This window comes from Anthonomus grandis, chromosome 10, assembly GCF_022605725.1.
Source record: "Anthonomus grandis grandis chromosome 10, icAntGran1.3, whole genome shotgun sequence".
NCBI classification, from domain to species: domain Eukaryota; kingdom Metazoa; phylum Arthropoda; class Insecta; order Coleoptera; family Curculionidae; genus Anthonomus; species Anthonomus grandis.
This window is the reverse complement of record NC_065555.1, coordinates 6,651,129-6,674,797: the sequence shown is the minus strand read 5'-3', so window position 1 is coordinate 6,674,797 and position 23,669 is coordinate 6,651,129. Positions and strand designations below refer to the sequence as shown.

The 23,669-nt window shown below is 32.6% G+C and overlaps 1 protein-coding gene across 6 annotated transcripts in view; it reads right to left on the bottom strand.

The window, feature by feature from the left end:
• LOC126741325 (protein unc-13 homolog B) overlaps positions 1-23,669 on the bottom strand; it is a 353,601-nt gene that overhangs the window by 161,652 nt on the left and 168,280 nt on the right. The window contains exon 1 of one of the 6 annotated variants that reach the window (XM_050447721.1): positions 14,001-14,294. The exons of the other annotated variants lie outside the window; for them this stretch is intronic. The gene's annotated coding sequence lies outside the window, so the exon portion shown is untranslated. Of the gene's footprint in view, positions 1-14,000; positions 14,295-23,669 lie in introns of those variants that run through there. 6 annotated transcript variants of the gene reach the window in all.

Genomic DNA, 23,669 nt, shown 5'->3' with positions numbered 1-23,669 from the left:
TAGAAATGGCTTCCTGACCGGCCAATAAGCCGAGTGCCCCCCGTAATAAGCATTTGATGTTATTTTATTCAAATTTGCACTCGATTGGACCACATGGGACGAAACGAATTAAAATTGGATTTCCTTTATTTAAGAATTCATGTATATGTGTGTATAAAAGCTTTGTAAATGGAACCGCAATAAATATTGCAGACCAGTTCGGATTTTTTTAAACTTTCATAGCCAACAGTATCGTTCCCACTTATCGTAAACCATGCACATACTAGTAAATACTTAAATTGCGCAGTCGCTTATGGACGGTTGACGTATGCCAATGTGCTTTATACAGGGGGTTACAGAATAAGATGCTGATCTTTAAGGGTCTTAATCTTTAAGTGGTTTTAAGAAGGAATGTTTGAATAAAGCCATGTCCTAATGAAAATTTGTATTAGATTTTGAAAATTAAAAATATTTTTAAAAAAATATATTTTTCTTCTAAAAATTTGACAAAACGTTCATTACTCAAAAAATTGACAAACTAAAACCATGAACTTTTGTACACATATTCCATGAATAAAATGGCTGGACAACTATTTCAGGATTCTTAAAAATATGTTCAAGATTTAAAAAGTTTTATAAACTATGCATAATTTAAAAAAATAATTAAGTACGATTTTAAAAATTTGCGCACATACTTTATGGAAAATAGAGTTTTTTTAGAATTTATACAAAATTTAATTTTTTTTCCAAATTTTTTTTTCTTGTAAATTGAGAAAGTAGTCGTAGTAATCACTCAAAAACTTGACTAGATAAAATAACGAAAACATGAACACATATTCACTTCAAGTGCCTGGACAAGACTTTCAAATACTCTTAAGCGCTTGGAAAATACTTAGAAGTTTCTTACAGGCAGTCAAAGTGCCCCAAATTCCTGGAATAGACTCTCACATTCTCTTAAGCGCCAGAAAGAAACTTAAGAAGACTAAGAAATCTTTTACAGGCAGTTAAAGTATCTTAAATGCCTGAAAAAGTCTCTTAGATACTCTCAAGTGCCTGGAAGAGATTTAAGAAGACTTAAAAGTGTTTTGCAGGCACTGAAAGTGCTTCAAATGCCTGACAAATACTTCTAGATACTCTTAAGTACTTGAAAGAGACTTAAGATAACTTAGAAGTATTCAACAGGCATTCACAGTGCTTTAAATGCCTGGAAAAGACTCTCAGATACTCTTCTGCGCCTTAAGGAGACTTAAGACGACTTAGAATTATTTTACAGGCAATCAAAATGCCCCAAATGCCTGAAGTAGACTCTGAGATACTCTAAAGTGTTTGAAAAAGGCTTACGAAAACTTAGAATTTTTTTACAGACAGTCAACGTGCCTCAAATGCTTGGAATAGACTCTCAGATACTTGGAGGTGTTTGGAAGGGACTTAAAAGTCTTTTACAGGTAGTGAAAGTATCTTAAATATCTAGAAAAGACTCAGATACTCCCAAGTGCCTAATAGAGACTTAAGAAGACTTAGAAGTCATTTATATGTATTCAAAGTGCCTGGAAAAGACTCTCAGATAGTCTTAAGTGCTTGAAAGGGGCTTAAGAAGACTTAAAATTCTTTTACAGGCATCACATGCCTGGAAAAGACTCTCAGATATTTTCAAGTATTTGGAAATAACTTAAGAAGACTTAGAAGTCTTTTTCAGGAAGTAAAATTGTCCTAAATGCCTAGCAAAGACTCTCACATAGTCTCAAAGGACTAGAAGAGACTTAAGAAGATTTGGAAGTCTCTTGTAGGCAGTCAAAGTCTCTGAAATGCTTGGAAAAGACTCTCCGATACTCCCAAGTGTTAAGAACAAACTTATGAAGATTTGGAACTCTCTTATAAGCAATCAACTTTCAATGTACCTAAAATACCTGAAATAGACTCTCAAATACTCTCAAGTATTTAAAAGACGCTTAAGAAGACTTAAAATTCTTTTACAGGCAGTCATAGTATCTTAAATGCCTAGAAAAGACCCGCAGAGAATTTCAAGTACTTGGAAGAGAATTAAAAAGTCTTGAAAGTCTCTTACAGGCAGTCAAAGCCTTTCAAATGTTTGTAAAAAACTCTTCGATAGTCCCAAGTGTTAAGAAGAAACTTATGAAGATCTTGAAGTCTCTTATAAGCAACCAAAGTACTTCAAATACCTAATAAAGACTCTCAAGTACCTGGAGGAGATTTAAGAAGACTTAGAAGTGTTTTACAAGCATTCAAAGTGCTATAAAAGCTTGGAAAAGACTCTCAGATACTCTTAAGTGCCTGGAAGAGATATATGAATACTTAGAAGTGTTTAACAGGCATTCAAGCTGCGTTAAATGCGTGATAAATATTCTTAGATAAAATCGAGTGCCTAGAAGAGATTTAAGAAGACTTAGAAGTGTTTTATAGGCATTCAGAGTGCTTCAAATGCCTGAAAAAGACTCTTAGATACTCTCAAGTACCTGGAAGAGATTTAAGAAGACTTAGAAGTGTTTTACAGGCATTCAGAGTAATTCAGATACTTTTAAGTGCCTTAAGGAGACTTAAGACGACTTAGAATTCTTTTACAGGCATTCAAAGTGCTCTAAATGCCTGGAAAAGACTCCCATATACTCTCAAGTGCCTAAAAGAGATTTAAGAAGACTTAAAAGTGTCTGACAGGCATTCACAGTGCTTTCAATGCCTGGAAAAAACTCCGAGATACTCTCAAATGCCTGAAAGAGATCAAAGAAGACTTAGAAGTATTTTACAGGCACTCAAAGTGTTTCAAATGCCTGGAAAAGACTCTCAGATACTCTCAAGTGCCTTAAAGAGGCATAATACGACTAAGAATTTTTTTACAGACAGTCAAAGTGCCTGAAATGCCTGGAATAGACTCTTAGATACTTTCAAGTATTTGGAAAAGACTTAAGAAGATTTGAAAGTCTCTTACAGGCATTCAAAAAGCCTCAAATGCCTCGAAAAGACTCTCAATTACTCTAAAGTGTTTGGAAGAACTCTCAAGTGCCCGAAAGAGACTTAAGAAGACTTAGAAGCCTTTTACAGACTTTCAATGTGCCCAAAATACTTGAAATAGACTCTTAGATACTTTCAAGGGCCTTGAAAAGGCTTAATATAACGTAGAATTCTTTTATAGGCAGTTAAAGTGCTTCAAGTGGTTAGAAAACACTCTCAAATATTTTCAAGTATTTGTAAGAGACTTAAGACAACTTAGAAATCTTTTACAGGCAGTCAAAGTGTCTTAAGTGCCTGAAAAAAACTCTCAGATACTCTCAAGTGTTTGAAAGACGCTTAAGAAGACTTAAAATTCTTTTACAGATAGTCATAGTATCTTAAATGCCTAGAAAAGACTCTTAAATATTCTTAAGTATTCCTAAGAGACTTGAGAAGTCTCCTGCAGGCAGTTAAGATGCTTTAGATGCCTGGAATATATTCTTGGATACTCTCAATTGATTGGAAAAGACAAGAAGACTTAGAAGTCTCTTACAGGTAGTCAAAGTCGTTCAAATGCTTGTAAAAGACTCTCAGATACTTTAAAATGCCTGGAAGAGATTTAAGAAGACCTAAAAATGTTTTACAGGCACTAAAAGTGCTTCAAATGCCTGGAATAGACTACCCTTAGATACTTTTATGTATTTGGAAGGGATTTAAGAATATTTGAAAGTCTCTTAAAAAATAATAATAATAATAATCTTATAATGTTTATTAAACAATATACATAATACACTTATTAACCAATACAATAAATAAAAAAATATAAGCTTTTAGAAATATTACTGAAGCACACTATAAGCACTTGTGCGTGATTTGTCGTTACCTAATCGGGTAAATGTCAAATTTAGGTAACTATGTCTTTATTGGGTAAACAGACTATAACCGGGTTAGAAAGTTCGTTTCAGGGTACACTCAGAACAATATAATCCTGTAAGTTGATATTTCAAAACACCCTGAAACAAAAAGCATCAATTGGATGTATTTAAGATTTATTAAATCATTAAAAACTTCTCTACCCTTCAAAAATATCCAGTTTTTGGCTTTGCGTTTAAAAGAGCTAAAGCCTTCAACCATTCTTATATCATTTGGGAGCATGTTATATAATCTCGGAGCAAAATATTTTAAGCTCCTCTGTCCATGAGTTTTACGAGTCGTGGTTGGATATGCCAAGTTGTTTTGTCTAGTAGATGAATTTTGGTTGATATTTAACTCTATCTTGTTTTTATTTATATATTTAAGGATTTCCAAACAATAGAGTTGACGAAAATCTAATATCTTACTTTCAGAAAAGAGGTTATCAGTGGGATATATTCTGTCTCTGCCCAAAATGAATTATCTTTGAATTGATTTTAATTTTTGTATGTGTTTCAGAAACGGTTCCCCATCCCAAAATACCATAAACTAAATGACTTTGTACAAGAGACATATATACAATTTTTAGAGGTTCGGTAATTAAAAAGTCTCGAAGGTACATACAGACAGTCAAACTGCCTCAAATGCCTGGAAAAGACTTTCAGATAGTCTCAAGTATTTGAAAGAGGCTTAAAAAGATTAATTTTTTCACAGGAAGCAAGTGCCTGGAAAATACTCTCAAATAGTCTCAAAGGTTTAAAAGAGACTTAAGAAGATTTGGAAGTCTCTTATAGGCAGTCAAAGTGCTTCAAATATCTGAAAAAAAATCTGATATACTCCTAAGTGTCTGGAGCAAACCTAAGAAGACTTGAAAGTCTCCTGGAGGTAGTCAAAGTCCCTCATATGCCTGGAATAAATTCTCAAATACCTTCAAGTTCTTAGAAGAAGCTAGACTTAGAGTAACTATAATTTTAAAAAGCACTTGTACACATATTCTGTATATAGTTTTTAAGTGTTTCAGCGTTTTTTTAAGTTTCTAGAAGATTTGGAAGAAATAGATTTGGAACAAAAAATATAATAATTTTCTTGCAAAATTTGACAAATTGTCAATAACTTAAAAAAATTGTTCAAATACAATTTTGAAACTGTTCACATATTTTCAGGACAACTTGGTTGGACACATATTTTAGCAAATCTTAAAATTTGAACAAAGTTTAAAGAAAATATATTTTTTTAAACTTTTAACCAAACGTTGATAACTTAAAAATTTGACTGGAAGCAATTTCGAAAATTTGTACACATGTCCTCTGGATAGTTCAATGAGACACCTATTTCAGGGATTTAAAAATATATAAATTTTATTGATAAAAAAAAAATAAAATTTGAAAATTCACTAGGCAAAAACCTGCATTCTATCCATTATTTTCTCTCTTTCTCTTACTTTGGCATCCAAACAAAGCACAAAAGAAACAACCTGAAATTGAAATTTTTTTCCAAACTTTTTTTTTCTGAAATTTAAGAAACTATCCATTACTCAAAAACTTGACTAGATAAAATTACTAAAAATTATTCACATATTCCTTGACACCTAATTAAATACTTTACAAAACATTCACATGATTTTAAGAAAATGTTTGCACATCTTTTTATATTACACCCCAAACTTTAAGCCTAAAAATTGCTCTTACTATTTAACTAAAAACCCTCTTGAAAAAAAAAACAAAAAATATAGTTTCTACCCTACTCAATTTCCTCAACAATATTTAAACAGCTCTTGAAGCAAATTTGCAGTCATCTTATCTCCTCTCAAGCTGCACGTCTAGCGAATTTTAATTTGTACTCGATATGCCCAAAATCAATTTATCACTCGACAGGCAAATGCCCCCGGGACCATATAAGATATTTTAATTTATAACTTTCGCTCCCAAGACTCTTCCTTTTAAGCATTTTTTATTAGACAGTGGTGGCAATTGATCAAACTTTACATTCATGTTAGAAATCATGAGTTTTCGTCCCTAGGGCATAAAGAGGGACAGTTTCTTGATAGACTCTGCTTTCGCTCCTAGGTAGGTAATATACTATTTTCCTCCCTTAAGTAGATAAAAATTGGGCAAGGAAAATGTTCGTGTGCGTGTTTGACGATCATTAAGCGGATTGTTTACCGGGCAGATTGATGTAATTTAAATCGGTTGCCGGAAGTATATTGTATACGCGGCGTGTGTTAAACAAGGAGAGGATGAATGGGTTTCTAATTTAATCGCAAAAACACCCTCCACGTCAGGTTTAACGATGATGTTTCTTTTGTGCTTTTTTTTGGGCTGCCAAACTAAGAGAGAGAGAGACAGAGAAAAGATAGAATTTTATGACAAAAATTTGGAATTTTTGTTTTTTAAGGAGTTTAATTGATTAATTAAGGCAGTTTTTTAGAGAAGTTTTTTCCTCGTGAAAATTTTATATTTGTAGTATTTAATTTTAAAATTTGAATTTCGCGCCTTTAGATATACGTCATATGTGTTGACAGTTATTACGTTTTGTTAGGTTGGCATAAGTGATTGACAAGGGGATTATGTGGTGACTCGATTATGACGAGACGCATTAATTTATGTATTTTAAAATTTGGATGTATTAGTTATGAGTTTTAATTTGTGTATTTGTTTAACCGAATAAAAGGCCATAATAATACAACACTTAAATTATATACAGAATATATATAAGTGCTTTTTAAGATTAAACTTTCTTTAGCTTCCTCTAAGAACTTAAACATACTCGAAAATTTATTACAGGCATTCCAGACTTTCAAGTCTTCTTGCGTTTCTCCCAGACACTTAAGAGTAGATCAGAGTCTTTTCCAGGCATTTTAAGCACTTTGACTACCTATAAGAAATTTCCAAACGTTCCTCTCTTGTCTCTTGCAGGCATTTAAGAGTGCTCGAGAGTCTATTCCAGGCATTTGAGGCACTTGGACTTCCTGTAAAAGAAATATAAGTGATCTTATATCTCTTCTAGGCAATTGAGAGACTATTCTAGGCATTTAAGACATTTTGACTGCCTGTAAAAGACTTCTTAGTCTTCCTAAGTCAGTTCCAGTCAGTTGAGAGTATCTAAGGGTCTTTTATAAGCATTTGAAATACTTTATTCCCTGTAAAAGACTTCTTATATTCTTCTTAGGTCTATTTCAGGTACTTGAAGGTATTTGAGAGTGTTCTATAAGCATTTAAGATACTTTAACTGCCTGTAAGAGATTTCTAGAAGTCCTTTCTAAACATATGAAAACATCTGATAGTCTCTTCCATGCATTTGAGTCTTTTTTAAGCATTTAAAATATTTTGACTGCCTGTAAAAGACCTCCAAGTTTTTTAAGGACTTTTCCAAACATATGAAAGAATCTGATATTCTATTCGAGATTTCTGAAGCATTTTGTATACCTGCAAGAAAGTTCATAGTCTTTTCAAGTCTCTTCCAAATACTTAAAAGTATCTAAGAATCGATCTCAGGCTTTTGAGGCACCTTGACTGCCTATAAGACAATTCTAAATTTTCTTAAGTCTTTTCCAAATATTTGAAAGTACCTGAGAGTCTATTCCAGGCATCTGAAGCACTCTGATTGCTTGTAAAAGAATTCTAAGTCTTCTTAAGTCTCTTGTAAACACTTAAGAGTATCTGAGAGTCTTTTTTAAGTATTTAAAATATTTTGACTACCTCTAAAAGACATCTAAGTCTTCTTAAGTCTTTTCCAAACACATGAGAGCATCTGATAGTATCTTTCGGGCATTTAAACGCAGTTTGACTGTCTGTAAAAGAATTATAAGTCTTCTTAAGTCACTTGTAAATACTTGAAAGTATTTGAGAGTCTTTTCCAAGCATTTAAGATAATTTGACTGCCTGTAAAGGACCTTTAAGTCTTTTTAAGTCTTTTCCAAACATATTAAATCATCTGATAATCTATTCCAGGCATTTGAGGTACTTTGGTAACCTGTAAATGAATTTTGAAGTACTTTTACTGCCTGAAAGAGACTTCCAAGTTTTATTAAGTCTCTTATAAATATTTGAGAGTAGTTAGGAGACCTTTACAAGCATTTGAAGGACTTTGACTGCCTATAAGAGAATTCCAAATATTCTTAAGTGTGTTCCAGGCATTTGAGAGTATCTGAATGTCTTTTCCAAGCATTTGGAGCACTTTGACTGCCTGTAAAAGACTTCTAAGTCTTTTTCAAATATTTGAAAATATCTGAGAGTCTAGTTCAGGCATTTGAAATACTTTGACTACCTGTTAAAAAATTCTAAGTTTTCTTAAGTCTATGGTAAGCACTTGAGAGTAACTAAAAGTCTTTTCCAGGCATTTGAGGGACCTTGACTGCCTATATGAGACTTACAAGTTTTCTTAAATTTTCTCTAGATACTTATGAGTCTATTCTAGGCATTTAAAGGACTTAAGAAGCTTCTGACTGCCTTTAAGAAGCCTCCAAGTTTTCTTAAGTCTTAAGTCTCTTTCAAATACTTGAAAATATCTGAGAGCCTTTTCCAGTTATTTGAGGCAGTCTGACTGCCTGTAAAAGAATGTTAAGTTGTCTTAAGCCTTTTCCAAATACTTGAGAGTATCTGAGAGTCTATTTCAGGTATTTAAGGCATTTTGACCGTCTGTAAGAGACTTCTAAGTCTTCTTAATTCTCTTCCAGGCATTCAAGAGTGTCTGAGAGTCTTTTCCAGGCATTTGAAGGTTTTTGACTTCCTATAAAAGACTTTCAAATCTTCTAAAGTCTCTTCCAGGCACTTGAGGATAATCTGAGAGTATTCCAAGAAAAATACTGTACAAATTGTAAAAAACGCTGAAAAACGTGGCCAACCAAATTGTTACAAAGGTACAAATTTTTAACAATATATCTGGTCAAGTTTTTGACTTATGACCATCTTGTGGACATTTTTGGACTTCTTTTCTCAAAGTCCTCTTAAGAAAAAAATAATGCTGAAATTTCATTTTATATCCCCATCTCAGTATCACATATCATAGCCACTCAACAGAACACTCGAGAACTGCCTGGAACAATATTCAATTGCCTGGATTTCAACTTCCTGGAATAATGGTAGCTATCCAGAATAATTCAAGGGAATTCCAATACAAAATGAGAACTGCTTGATAATAAAAAAAGAAAAACATGACTTACTTTGGTTTCCATTTAACTTATACACTGAAATTGTTAATTTTTGTGTGTATTATTTAACTTTTTTTTAAATTTAAAAATAAAAGTCATAAATCAAACAGAAGTCCATAAATACCGCAACGTTTCCGCAATAATAAATGAATCCGTCCGAAAGGGGCGAATATCGATCTAAATGTATATTATTGGTCACAGGTGTTACGACAACGTCGTAATAATATTTACGTGTGTGGCGTAATGATTGATCGATTTTCCCTTATTAAAATATCACCCTGTATAAATGACAAATGGGTAAATTGGTCTAGTACTAAATCAAAAATTTTTTGTTCCTTGTTTCGCACTACTCATTCGTCCTCAGGGCTCTACAATAAATAGAAATAAAAAGTGTTTTATGCTTAAAGAAAAACGGGATTTTTCCCAATTTTTTCACTTGTTTACCCTTTAGTACTTAATTATTTACGACATAAAATAAAGACGTAAATTTATCTTTCGTTTATACGCCCGACTGGGCACTAATTTCTCCTTGATCTATTTGTGATGGATATTAAATGAGACAACAAGCGAGAGGGAAAATCGATCATTTCGTTCATGTGGCTGACAGTTTTATAGTGGAAATTAGTGAAAATCTTTTTGGAAAAAATTCTAACTTATTTACAACGTTAATAAAAATTTGATTAGATACAATTTTAAAAATGTGTACACGTATTCTCTGGACAATTTGATTGGTTATCTATTTCAGCATTTTTTTTAAATTTGTACAAGATTTAAAAAAAATATATATTTTAAGAAAAAAATAATCAACAGCAAACAGCGTTTAGTTAATTCGGTATTTCCCGCAAAAAGCCTTATTTTTGATAGCTTATTATTTTATACAAGGTGTCCAAATAGGGTATCAGCACTTTATTTGTGTCTTTAATCTCAGACGTACGGTGGGAGTCAAAATGTAAACGGGTTCAAGGAATTTCAGTTGCAATGGAGCCGTTTATCGGAGAGCAACGCGCTTTTTGTGTACGTGCATTTTACCAAAACAATAATTCAATCGTGATAGCACGCCGTCTATATCGCGCTCATTACCAATTACATGATATTCAATTGTCACCTAGCTCTGATGTTATTAGAAGATGGATCAAAATGTTTGAAGCTACTGGAGCCACAGTGAAAATTCAGAATCCTGGCTGCCCACGAATCGTAAGAAGTGAAGAAAACGTCGAACGAGTACGTCAATCAGTCAGAGAGAATCCAACCTTATCTGTACGGAAGCAAAGTCAGACGACTACTCTCAAAAGATCATCTTTACATAACATTTTGAACAAAGACTTGCATCTGAATGCATATAAGATACAGTTAGTGCAGGAATTAAAACCGAGGGATTACAATACACGGTTAGAATTTGTCAATGAAATGATATAAATAATAATAATAATAATATTTTATTCAATGATGAGGCTAATATTCATGTAAATGGCCACGTAAATAAGCAAAATTGCAGGTACTGGTCTGACGTTAATCCTCGCAGAAAACACGAACGTCCACTGCATAGCCCCAAAGTGGTCGTATGGGCTGCTATGTCTGTGGATGGCATAATTGGGCCGTATTTTTTTGAAGATCAAAATGGACGGGCACTTACCGTTAATACCGAGCGGTATTGTGCAATGTTACAAGACTCAATAATTCTCTGACAGTTTCAAGGTTTCAACTTAGAAACCTGGTTTCAGCAGGATGGTGCGACATGCCATACGTCAAATCGGGCAATTGAAGCTGTTCAACAATTATTCCCCAATAAAGTCATTTCAAGAAGAGGCAATATAAACTGGCCTCCTAGGAGCCCGTGATTATTTCTTATGGGGTTACCTCAAAAGTAAGGTCTACGAGAATAATCCAGCTGATACAAATCAATTAAAGCAAAATATCCAGGAGCAAATAAGATTAATATCAAGGGAAATGTGTGGACGGGTTATCAATAATCTTCGTTCTCGATTTGAAGAGTGCATACAGCGCAACGGACACCATTTAGACAACATTGTTTTTGGTTCATAAATTTCCATTGACTGTACATTAATTTGCCTTAAATAAATGATCATAGAAATATGGTGTATTTGGTTTATGCAAACATCACATTGCTGATACCCTTTTTGGATACCTTGTATAAGAGCCGAAATATTAATGATATATTCAGGGTAGATCATTGTACAACTTGTCACCGAAATTTGCAAAAAAATTATACTCTTCCAGGCAGTGTTTGAAGTGTTTGAAGCACTGCCTGGAATAGTCTCAGTTTATCCTCAACTGCCTGGAAGAGACTTAAGAAGACTTAGAAGTCTCTTACAGATAATCAAAATGCATCAAACACCTGGAATAAACTCTCAGATACTGTCAAGTATTTGGAAAAGGCTTAAGAAAACTTAAAATTCTTTTACAGGCAGAGTGCTTCAAATGCCTGAAAAAGGCTCTCAGATCTTCCAGTATTTGAAAGAGACTTGAAACTTAAGAAAACTTGGAAGCTTCTTAAAGGCAGTCAAAGTGCTTCAAGTAAATTTTTTTTTGTTAAATTTGACAAAATGTCCATAAATCAAAAACTAACCAGATAAAATTTTGATTTTTTTTACCTATTCCTTGAACAATTTGGATGAAGACTTAATTCAGCATTTTAATTATTTCTTAAATTTTAAAAACTTGCCTGTAATTCAAAAATGTGACCAGATAAAATTTCTGAAAATTTTTACAGATATTCCATGAACAATTTTAGTAGGTATCTATTTAAGCTTTTTTTCTTTTTCAAAATATATGCAGAATAATAAAAAAAATAATATTTTTGAAACATTTTATTTATTTTTAAAAAATGCCGGTAATTCCAAAAACTGACCAGACACAATTCTGAAAATTGTTACACGTATTCCTTGGATAATTTAACTGGCCACGTATTTCAGCGTTTTTTAGAGTGGTCACTTTGAAGATCAAAAAACATTCTTGGGCACTATCACCTAAAAGAGCCAATGATTTTTAAATTATTTCCTATACTAAGTTAAGTCATAAGGAAAATTTGTAAACAATTTTTTCAGAATATCCTACTTTTTATTTCATGCTAATATTCACACTGGATTTTGGGATATCGGACTTTGAAGTGAGTGCTCACCTTGAGAATCAAACAAAATTCTTGGACACTATCACCTAAAAGTGCCGATTATTTTTAAACTGTTTCTTGTACTAGATTAAGTCATAAGAAATATTCATAAAAAATAGCCTCCAGAATAACTTTTTAAGTTATTTCTTTTACCAAATTAAGGCATAAGGAAAATTTATAAACAATATTCTTGAGAATATCCTGTTTTTTGTTTCATGCTAATATTCATACTGAATTTTGGGATATTGGACTTTGAAGTGAGTGCTCACCTTGAGAATCAAACAACATTCTTGGGCACAATCACCTAAAAATGCCGATGATTTTTTAATTATTTCTTTTAATAAATTTAGTCATAAAAAATAATATTTGTAAAAAATAATCTCCAGAATATCCTGCTTTTTATTTCATACTAATATTCCCACTAGATTTAGAGATATTGGACTTTGAAGTGAGTGCTCACCTTGAGAATCAAACAACATTCTTGGGCAGTATCATCTAATAGTGCCGATGATTTTTTAATTATTTCTTTTACTTAATTAATTCATAAGGAAAATTTGTCAACAATATTCTTGAGAATATCCTGCTTTTCGTTTCATGCGCTAATATTCCCACTAGATCTTGGGATATTGGACTTTGAAGTGAGTGCTCATGTTGAAAATCAAAAATTTTTTGATAATTTGACTAGACGTCATTTTTAGCGTTTTTTTAAATGCGTGTTGAATTTTTGAAAAAAAAAATTTATGTCGAAAATTAAGATTTTTTTTGGATTCTTACAAAATGCTTGTAACCCAAAAAATTCACCAGAGAAAATTTTGAACATCTATTTCAGTATTTTTGAAAATATGGGCAAAATGTTGAAAAAGAAGTAATTTATTATTTTTTTTATAAAATAATCGTAATTCAAAAATTCCACTAGATATAATTTTGAAAATTCTTACACGTATTCCCTGAGCAATTTGGTTAACTCACTTTTCATCATTTTTTAAAATTTATATAAAATTTTATTTTTTTTTTAAATTGATCAATTGTTCATAATTTAAAGAATTGATCAACAACTTTATTGACAATCTTTAAAATTTGTACATAGATTCGTTCAGTAATTTGGTTTAATAACTACATCAGTTTTTTCAAAATTTTTATTAGATTTAAAAAAAAATCATTTTGTTCAAAATCTCTAAACGTATTCTTATATTATATATAAGAATACGTTTAGATATACTTATATATTATTACAATATTTTTGAAAAAATATTTTTTTTATAACTCAAAAAATTGACTATATATGATTTTGAGAATTCTCACACGTACTCTTAAGACAATTTGACTAAAAAATTTTTGGAAAATTTTATTTATTTTCATAAAATGCTTGTAACCCCAAAAAATTGACTAAACACTTATTTCAGCGTTTCCTAAAATAGGTTCAATGTCTTATTTTGATTTTTTTTTTAATTTTCAGAAAATGCTTATAATACAAAGAAATGACCAGATATAATTTTGAAAATGTTTACACATACTCTTTTGAAAAATTATATTTTATTTAAAAAATTGTACATTCACGACTGTTGGTTCTGTAAAATGTGTTTTTCAGTCCAACGCAATTCAGACAACAATATTTCATTTATTCTTCACTCTAACATGACAGACTGAGATATATTGAATAACTGCCAGGGCCAAAATAATTTATTAGTAACATTTACATTGGGAAAACTTAGATATTTTTTTACTAATTTATACGAAAAAAGTGGGTTAAAATATTTAATTTATTTTAGGGCGCTTAAGCTGTTAAAAGTCATCCCTGACTGCCTAAAATTAATTATTCATGTTTAATCCCCCGCTCTGAGACCGCCTTTACACTCAATTTTACCAAAAATTTCATTAAAAAATTACCTTCTGATATACATAAATTTCACGGGTCGATGCGACCAAATCTCCCTGCTAAGCCCCACATACTAACTCATGGCTTATACACTCAAACAATTTACAAAAAAAAAGCACTTTTTTGACCACTAATCCATCCCCTCTCCAACCGAAATCAATTGTAGTCAGTATGCACGTGATATACCCAACTTATGCCGAACCTTAACAGGGAATATAAACAAAATAAAAAACTGGAAGGAGCCATTCACCAAACAACCGCCTCAATAAACCCGGGGGAGGGATGAAAAATGGCAATTGTCCAAGACAAGTGTTAAAGAGACAACCACACACGCAAATTAATAACGCGAGGAAAATGAGAGAGAGTGAAACGTTCGCTCCAACTCTCAGAGTGGTCGAACTGAAACTCTCTCTCTACGCGAGTCTCTTCGGGGAGTTCGTAAGCCTGCGCCCCATGTGCGGGGCGCTTCTATTGATTCTGCTTGCGCCCCGAGACTCAAGAGAGTGCGAACTTTCGTACTTTTACCCCGTGCCCCGTCCCTGTTAAATCATCCCTTGTGCCGCTGCTACCCTACTACACACTACTACTGACGGCCGGTGTGTTTCTGCGACGGAGATTGGGTTATCGGGCATATGGGGATGCCCAGACCCGATTTTCTTACTTGTCGCTTCTTGTTGTTGTTGGGTCCAGCAGGGTAAATCTGAAGCACCGGGATTTTGAAACTGAATTTCCCTTTAAAGTCCTGTAGAAAATCTGGGAAATCTATGCACTAGTGAATAAAAATAGACAGACTACAGCGCACTTTCAACTATTTGGAATAAATTAAAATTTCACTCCAGGCACTTGAAAGTGAAGAAAAATTTAAAAAAAATCGCAACTGTCTGAAAGAAATACATAACAATGTAGTCTTTTACTTTTCTACTAGACAGTGAAAATAATTTAAAAAAAGTTCAGGCCTCTACCCTAGTAAGTCTTGGTTACATGCTTTAAGATACCTGTGAAAATCAAGGCGCCACAAAATTAAAGGCTTGACCACATTTTTTTAAAATAAAAACAGTTTTCTCAAATGGGAGTTATTGTTTAAATTTATATTTCACAACTGTATCAAATAAAAAAATTGTTGCAGGCAACTAGGAAGCTTTTGTTGTTATTCAACTGTCTGCTTGCATGTGACAAAAACGCTTGGAACCTTTTTCATGTTATATATAGAAAGTTAATTATTTTTTTGCATACAAAATGTGTAGTAGTACAATTTTTGTTTGTACAAATTTTCCGAGGAATTAACAGTTTTTGTGAAATTTTGAAAAAAACCGACTCGTCAGTTTGAATGTCGACTCCCTATTTACTAAAAGGCTTATGAATTGACTTCTATTATAAATAGAATGTTGGTTAACACTTTTTTATATATTAATATTAATAATAATAAACGACTTTTTATTAAACTCGGCGAAGGCCAGCCAAAGCTGTTTGCTTAACCGAGCATACAGAAATCAGCAATACATAATATTATAAATAACATGGTATAAACAGTCCTAATTAAAAACAATAATTATGATAATGAGAAATTTACAAAGTTCAATCCAAATATATTTAAAAGTTCACAACCCTGGTATAGAACTATATTTACTCAGCATAAACCCCTTTACGTTTTTCTTAAAACTTGACAAACTACAATTTTGAAGTTTATTATGCAAGAAATTGTTATATAATTTTAAAGCAAGAAACGATAAGCTACGTCGAAACATAGCGGTGCGATGCTTTGGTATATTTAAAAGGGTATTTTAACGTGTGATACGATCATGAGTGGAGAGTCTAAAAGTTAAACGATCTCTAAGATACTCAGGCGCTGCACTAGAGATGATTCTATGAAAAAATGTATCGAAGTGTATCGTCTCTCGATCCGGCATATTTAACCACTTCAGTGCAGGTAACTTGTATCTGACGTGATCACGGGCCCTTAAATTGTAAATAAAACGTATACATGAATTCTGCAAGCATTGTAATCTTTTTTTTGATGTTACATCCAGGCCATACACAAAATTACAATAAGCAGTGTGAGAGAGAACTAATGTTTCGTATAAAACCTTTCTCAACGGCAGGTCGAGTATATCTTTACTTTTGTACAGATTCCGCAATGACATATACGACCTTTGAAGGACCCTTGCCAATTGGCTGCGAAATCGTAACTTAGAATCAATTATGATGCCGAGATTCTTACATTCTCTCACGATCGGGATTGGAGTTTGGGATATATGAATAGCCAAATTATTCGTTGCCCACTCATGATCAGGACCAATGTATATTACGACTGACTTCGACGGATTCAGTCGCAACCCAATATTTTTAGAATATTCAGCTACTGACTCTAAACACTCATTCAATCGAAGAACAGTTTCGTCCGCATTTGCTTTAGAAAAACTGGTATATATTTGGGTGTGATCCGCGTATCGTTGAATTATACAATTATTGATAATAGAATCCACGTCACACGTATAAATAACAATCAGCAAGGGTCCCAAAATCGATCCCTGTGGCACAGAGTTCTACCTAATAGGTAGCTTTCAAAAAAACGAATGGACGAAAGAGAAAATCCCAAAGAACTCAACTTAGCGCACAGAAGCTGGTGATCTATCGTGTCAAAAGCCTTGCTGTAATCAAGCAGAACCAGTGCTGTAGTATTACCCTTATCAGCTGCTTCATATATGTCGTATAGGACGCGCAATAAAATAGATGTTGTACTATAGCCTTTAGGAAAGCCTGATTGATTAGGGCTAAGGAGAGAGTAGTGCTTTAGATAAGTAGTCACTTGGACGTAAATTAGTTTTTCCAGGATCTTAGAGCACACACATAACAAACTTATAGGTCGCAAGTCAGAAAACGTTACTAGTTTGTTATTTTTGGGCAAAGGAAGAACCACAGATGATTTCCACAGATCAGGGAATTGGCCACACAGAAGGCATTCATTAAAAAGATGTATAAGAAAAAGAAACTATAACCGGGCAGCAAAGTTTAATCATTTGGATCGTTATACTATCCGACCCACAGGCATTTGATTTAATAGTAAAAATTGCATTTAATACATCAATTTCTAAACACGGTGTAAACTGAAAATTGCTTGTTGGATGTATCTGTTTATTTATACAAACGTCAGTGATATCTATCGCTAAAGCATCAACTGATTCTATAAAAAAATTGTTTATATCTTCGGGATTCCTTAAATGATTTGGTATTGTTATATTGTGTTTTTGTTTCCCATAAATATTAAGATCATCTAGAGCTTTCCATGTATCTTTACTACTATTATTTTACGCTACAAATTGTAAATAGACCTTTTTCTCTTTTCGAACAGCATTTGTAAAATAGTCCCTGATTTCTTTATAAGCTTGGCAATCGTCTAGATTTTTGTTCGCTTATATTTAGATAATGTTTTATTTCGCTCCCTTTTCATAATTTTTAATACATCCGTAAACCATGGTGCCTTTGATTTTGTCACACATACCTTTTGAATAGGTGCATGACAATTAAATAACGCCAATATTTTGTCTGTCATAAACTGTGCTTTTTCATTTATACAAGCAAGATCAAAAATCTGTACCCAGCCAGTGTTTATCAAGTCAGAGTTAAACGCCTCAAAATCAAAATATTTAAAACTCCTAAATACAACAAATTTAGGCTTCCTGCTTGGTATTCTACATAAGAGTTCACACGATATAAGCTGGTGGTCTGTTAACTCATGACGTTTGATCTCACCGTGAATCATATTAACATTAGACAGAATAAAATAATCCAGCAAAGTACAATTAGTTTTAGAGAGTCGCGTTGGATCTTTTACGACTTGCGAGAGGGAAAATGAATTAAAAAAGATATCAAGAGTACTAGTTGAACTATTACAAGTCAAAAAATCGACGTTCATATCACCCATACACACTAACTCATCACACAGAGGAATAACTGCAGCAATAGTCCGTTCAAATGCCGTGATACTATTAAATACATTAGTTTTAGGCGGACGGTAAAAATTACCAATAGCAACATTTATCCCTCCCACTCTGACCATCAATCACCCAAAATTGCTCAAAGCTTTCTACAGATACAGTATCAATTGGTACCGCTGAAAGGTCGTCTCTTATGTATGTATATTCCTATATATTATTTCCTATATATATTTCTATATATATTTCCTATATTATATATAGGAAATGTATGTCAGTATAATTTGCATTTTTATAAATTTTTTGAGAAATTTCAAAAAAACCGACTCGTCAGATGAACCTTTCTACTAAAAGGCTTGTAAATTGATTAGAATGTTGGTTAAAACTTTTATGTGTAGGAAATGTATTTCGGTATGATTTATGTTTAAGCAATTTTTTTGAGAAAATAATGAACTTGGAGAATATTGGAAAAAAACGATTGTTTATGAATGTTTTCCATGTTCAGTTTCCTGGTAGTGGGTGCTATGGGTAGTTTCAGTTATCTTAAAAAAATAAAATTTTCTTATATCTTCTTGAAAAAAATCCGGGAAACTTATGTACTAATGAATAGGAATAAACCAATAACATCGCACTTTCAAGCACTTGGAATAAATTAAAATTTCATTTCAGGCACTTGAAAATGCGCATCTCCCTTTCAGGCTTATCTTCTATTATAGATAAAATATTGGTTAAAATATTTTATTTATAAAGTTTTGTATAGGGAATGTATGTTAGTATGATTTGTATTTCTACATTATTATTTTAAATAATAGTTTATGAGAAATTTCGAAAAAACTGATTCATGATGCTGCATGTTAACTTTCACTCAAGGTCGCTCTACAAAAATGCTTATTAGTACTTTTATGTTATAGATAGAATGTTAGTTTTAGTTTCTTTGTTTAGGAAATGTATGTCGCTATAAGTATGTGTTAATAATTTTTTTGAGAAATAAAAAAAAAATCATGATTTTTTTCTTTATGATCAATTTCCTGGTGGTGGGAGCTTTGGGTACTTCTAGTTATCTTCAATGGTATTTTCTTTAGCTTCTTGGAGAAAATCCGGAAAATCTATGTACTAATGGATAACAATAAGCTAACAATAGCGAACTTTCAAGAGCTTGTAATAAATTAAAATTTAATTCCAGGCACTTGAAGGTGCACATCTCCCTTCCAGGCAGTTGAAGAAAAAATTTAAAAATCACAACTGCCTAAAAGAAATAAAAAACCACGCAGGTTGTTACTTTTCTACTAGACAGTTAAAAAATAATAAAAAAAAGGTTCAGGTCTCTACCCTAGTAGGTCTTGGTTACATGCTTTTAGATACCCGTGAAAATCAAGGCGCCCCAAAATTAAAGGCTTGACACATTTTTTAAAAATAAAAACAATTTTCGCAAATGAGAGTTATTGTTTAAATTTATATTTCACAACTGTATCAAATAAAAAAATTGTTGCAGGCAACTAGGGAGCTTTTGTAAATAGAATATTGGTTAAAATATTGTTGTGTAGGAAATAAAGGGTTTTTCAAATAAGGCCGATGTTGACTGTTTGTGGCGGCTATGTTGTTTTGGTGGCATCTGTCAAATCTGTTGTTTATTATTCAGTTACTGATGCCAAATCATCATGACAAGTTACACGATTGAGCAGCACGTCCAAATGATAAAAGTTTATTATCAAAACGAGTGTTCATTAGTGCAAACATTGCGTGCCTTGCGTCCAGTATACGGTAGGCGCGGTGGCCCTTCAAAGTCAACTCTTCAACGTTTGGTGGCCAAATTTGAGATGACTGGTTCGCTAAACAATCAACCAACTCCCATACGTCAAAGGAACGCCAGATCAGTCCAGAACATCGCCGCTGTCCGTGAAAGTGTTCAGGAGAACCCGAGGCAGTCGATTCCTCGCCGTGCACAAGAACTTGGCCTTTCGCAGACTTCAACTTGGCGAACTTTGCGTCGGGACTTGGGCCTGCACCCATCCAAGATCCAACTGACCCAGGAGCTTAAAGTTAATGACCATAGAGAACGCCGTTTGTTCGCTGACTGGGCTTCAGAATGTTTGGAAGTTGACCCTAATTTTGGCCGAAAAATCATCTTTAGTGACGAGGCACATTTTTGGATGAATGGCTTCGTTAACAAACAAAATTGCCATATATGGGACGACACCAACCCATGCGAGATTCACCAGGTGGCAATGCATCCACAAAAAGTTACGGTTTGTTGCGGATTTTGGGCCGGCGGCGTCATTGGTCCGTACTTCTTTCAAAACAATGTCGGTGAGGCCATCACTGTCCACGGGGAGCGGTACCGATCAATGATAACCAATTTATTTTGGCCCGAATTGAACATTATGGACATAGACGACATGTGGTTCCAGCAGGACGGCGCTATGTGCCACACAGCGAACGACACGATGGACATTCTGCGTCAACAATTTGAGGGCAGGGTTATCTCTCGGAGAGGTGACGTAAATTGGCCACCAAGGTCTTGCGATTTGACCCCGCTAGACTTTTTCTTGTGGCGTTTTCTAAAGTCCCAGGTCTATGCCAATAAGCCGCAATCCACCGATGCCCTGAAAGTCAACATAACCCAGGCCATCGCTCAAATTCAGCCGGATCTATGCAGCAGAGTAATTGAAAATTGGACCACTCGAATCCAAGCCACCGTGAGAAGCCGCGGCGGACATTTGAATGATGTCATATTCCATACATAATGGCATAAGTTGGCCTTTCAAATAAAAAAATAATTTTGTTAATATCTCAGATACAGCTTGTTTTATTCCATTTTAATATCGACCCGCCCTTATTGGAAAACCCTTTATATGTTCGTATGATTGGTATTTTTAAAATTCTTTTGAAAAAATTATGGTTTTTGAGAACTTTTGAAAAAACTGACTCACAATGAGGCAAGTCAACTTCAGTTAATAATTTCAATTTAACTTGTTTACAATTCCAGGCAATTAAAGCATTTTAATTTAGGTTAAGCTAAAACTGCCTGTAATAATTAATTAATTTTGACGTCTCGATTGCCTCGAATAATTTATTACCTAATTAGTTAATTAAAACTTGCATTACTAATTAATTTTCCATAAGCAGCACTGTTTTCCTCTTCAATCTTTTAAGGTGGACACATCCGAAACGTAAGCATAAAAACCACAAAACTTTCTATTCTCTTTAATAAAGTAATTGTGAAATATTTAAAAAATTTGCGTAATGCTTAATTAAATTATGCATCAATTGTCTGGAATAGTTAACTAATTTATTATTGACGTTCAAATTAAAATTGTTTTACTATTCCAGGCACTAAAGGCATAATTATTCGGCATTTTATTTAAAACTAAGCCTCAACTGCCTGGAATAATCAATTAATTAATTTATTAATGAAGAGTAAACTAAACTTATGAAATATTTGAAAATGTACATAATGCCTTGACTGTGTTGACTTTAAATACTAGAATTAAAATCAAAGCAGTCAAGGATGGTCAAAAATGAAGCATTATTATTATAGAGACGTTTATGAAGTTTTGCCCCTAAAATTATGTCTTTAATCAATTTTTGTGTACAAGATGTTAAATCAGTGAAATATCATACAGGATGGCCCATAAATGCCTTGCGCGAGAATAAACCCACTTTTCCAGCAAAACTCAGATTTAATAATATAAAGAAATGCGTATCGTAACTTATAAGGTTATGCACTTTAATCGACTTAACCTTTTCCTCCTCATAACAATTACAAAAGAAAGATTATTCAGTTGGCAACAGCCTTCATTCCCTAAACTCATTGAATTAATAATTGAACAGGTTCCTGTTGCTTCAAAATTGAAAATATGGCTCCGGCCCAAAAATCCACTCGCCCGGAAGTTCGTTCGGGCTGTTTTGTCTTTATATTCATGAAATCCGGGATCTGGCACCGGCTGTGTGACTCCGGGAGATCAAGGGAGTACGGGACCCGGAGGCGGTATCGATAATACACTCCGAAAGGGAGAAAAATGTCCTTTTAACGGAGTTTAGCTTGGCGTGAGTTCAACATTTTTAAATTTATGTTTGCTGGGTTGTATCGTTTTTGAACTGGCATAGTTCCTGAAGATGATCATATGCGAAACGTTGCCTCTCAAAAAATTGCAAACATTTGTAACGCAACCAGCTCTATAACCCTCACGACCCTACAATCCTGCTGATTAATATTTTATCGCAAAATAAGCATTTTTGGCATTTTCATAATTAGTTTATTTATCTTATATTAAGTTATTTACTGTATTACAATTTCGGGCAGTTGAGCTTGAAATCTTTTTTAATTTACAGGCATTTTAACTAAAATGACATCTCAACTACCTGGAACTAAAAAATAACCTTAAATTATAAATTATTTAATTAACTATTCCAGGCAGTTGAGGCATAAATTTACCGACAGTTCTTGAAACTTAAAAAAATCTGCAAGTCAACTGCATAAAATTAATTTTAAATTTAATAATATATTTATTCATTAATTATTTCAGACAGGTGAGCCACAATTTTAATTAAAGTATATGAAATTTTGAAAAAAAATAACGAGTCAACTGCCTGTCATTATTATTTAAAAGTCATTAATTAATTATTCAAGGCAGTTGAGGCACAATATTAATTTAAATGTCACAAATTTAAAAAAAAATCTGCAAGTCAACTGCATAAAATTAATTTAAATTTCATTAATATATTTATTCATTAATTATTTCAGACAGGTGGGGCACAATTTTAATTAAAGTATATAAAATTTTGAAAAAAAATAGCAAGTCAACTGCCTGTCATTATTATTTAAAAGTCATTAATTAATTATTCAAGGCAGTTGAGGCACAATATTAATTTAAATGTCACAAATTTAAAAAAAAAATCTGAAAGTCAACTGCTTACATGAAATAAAAAAAAATGGTGCAAGTCAAGTGCCTGCAATTATTAATTAAATTTTATTAATCAATTTATTAATTATTTAAGACAATTGGTTGCCTGAAATTTCGACAGAAATCTGAAAGTTAACTGCCTGTAAAATCTCTTGCTCAATTACCTAGAATTTTCATGTAAACGTCATTAATCTATTTATTATTTTGGACAGTTAAAGAATAAGTTAATTAAAGTCCTTGAATTTTAATGAAGAATTTTAATTAATTGCCTCTAAGTATCATTTCAATGACATTAATAAATTAATTTATTAATTTAGGTGGTTAAGACACAATTTTAATTAAAGTGCCCCAATTGAAAAAAATTTGGTGCAAGTCAGCTGCTTGTAATTATTATTTAAATTTCATTAATTATTGCAGGCATAATTTTAATGAAAGTGCCTGGAAACTAAAAAAAATTGTCGAGTCAACTTTATTCAATTTTCATTCGTAAATTAATTAATTATGCCTGGCAGTTGAGGCGTCATTTTAATTAAAATCTTTAAAATTATAAAAGCTAAATTTTAATAATTAAAAAAAAACTGAATTTCGAAAACTTTTTTGCTCCATTACTTAGAAACGTTACTAATCAATTAATTAAATATTTGAGACGGTTAAGGCATAATTTTAATTAAAGTGATTGAAATTAAATAAAGAAATTAAGTCAACTATCTAAAATGAACATTTGAATGACATTAATAAATTAATTAATTAATCCAGGTAGTATTAATTGATCCCAGTAGTTAAATAAAGTTCTTCAAATTTAAAAAAAAAAATCTGTAATTTAACTGCCTGTAATAATCATTTA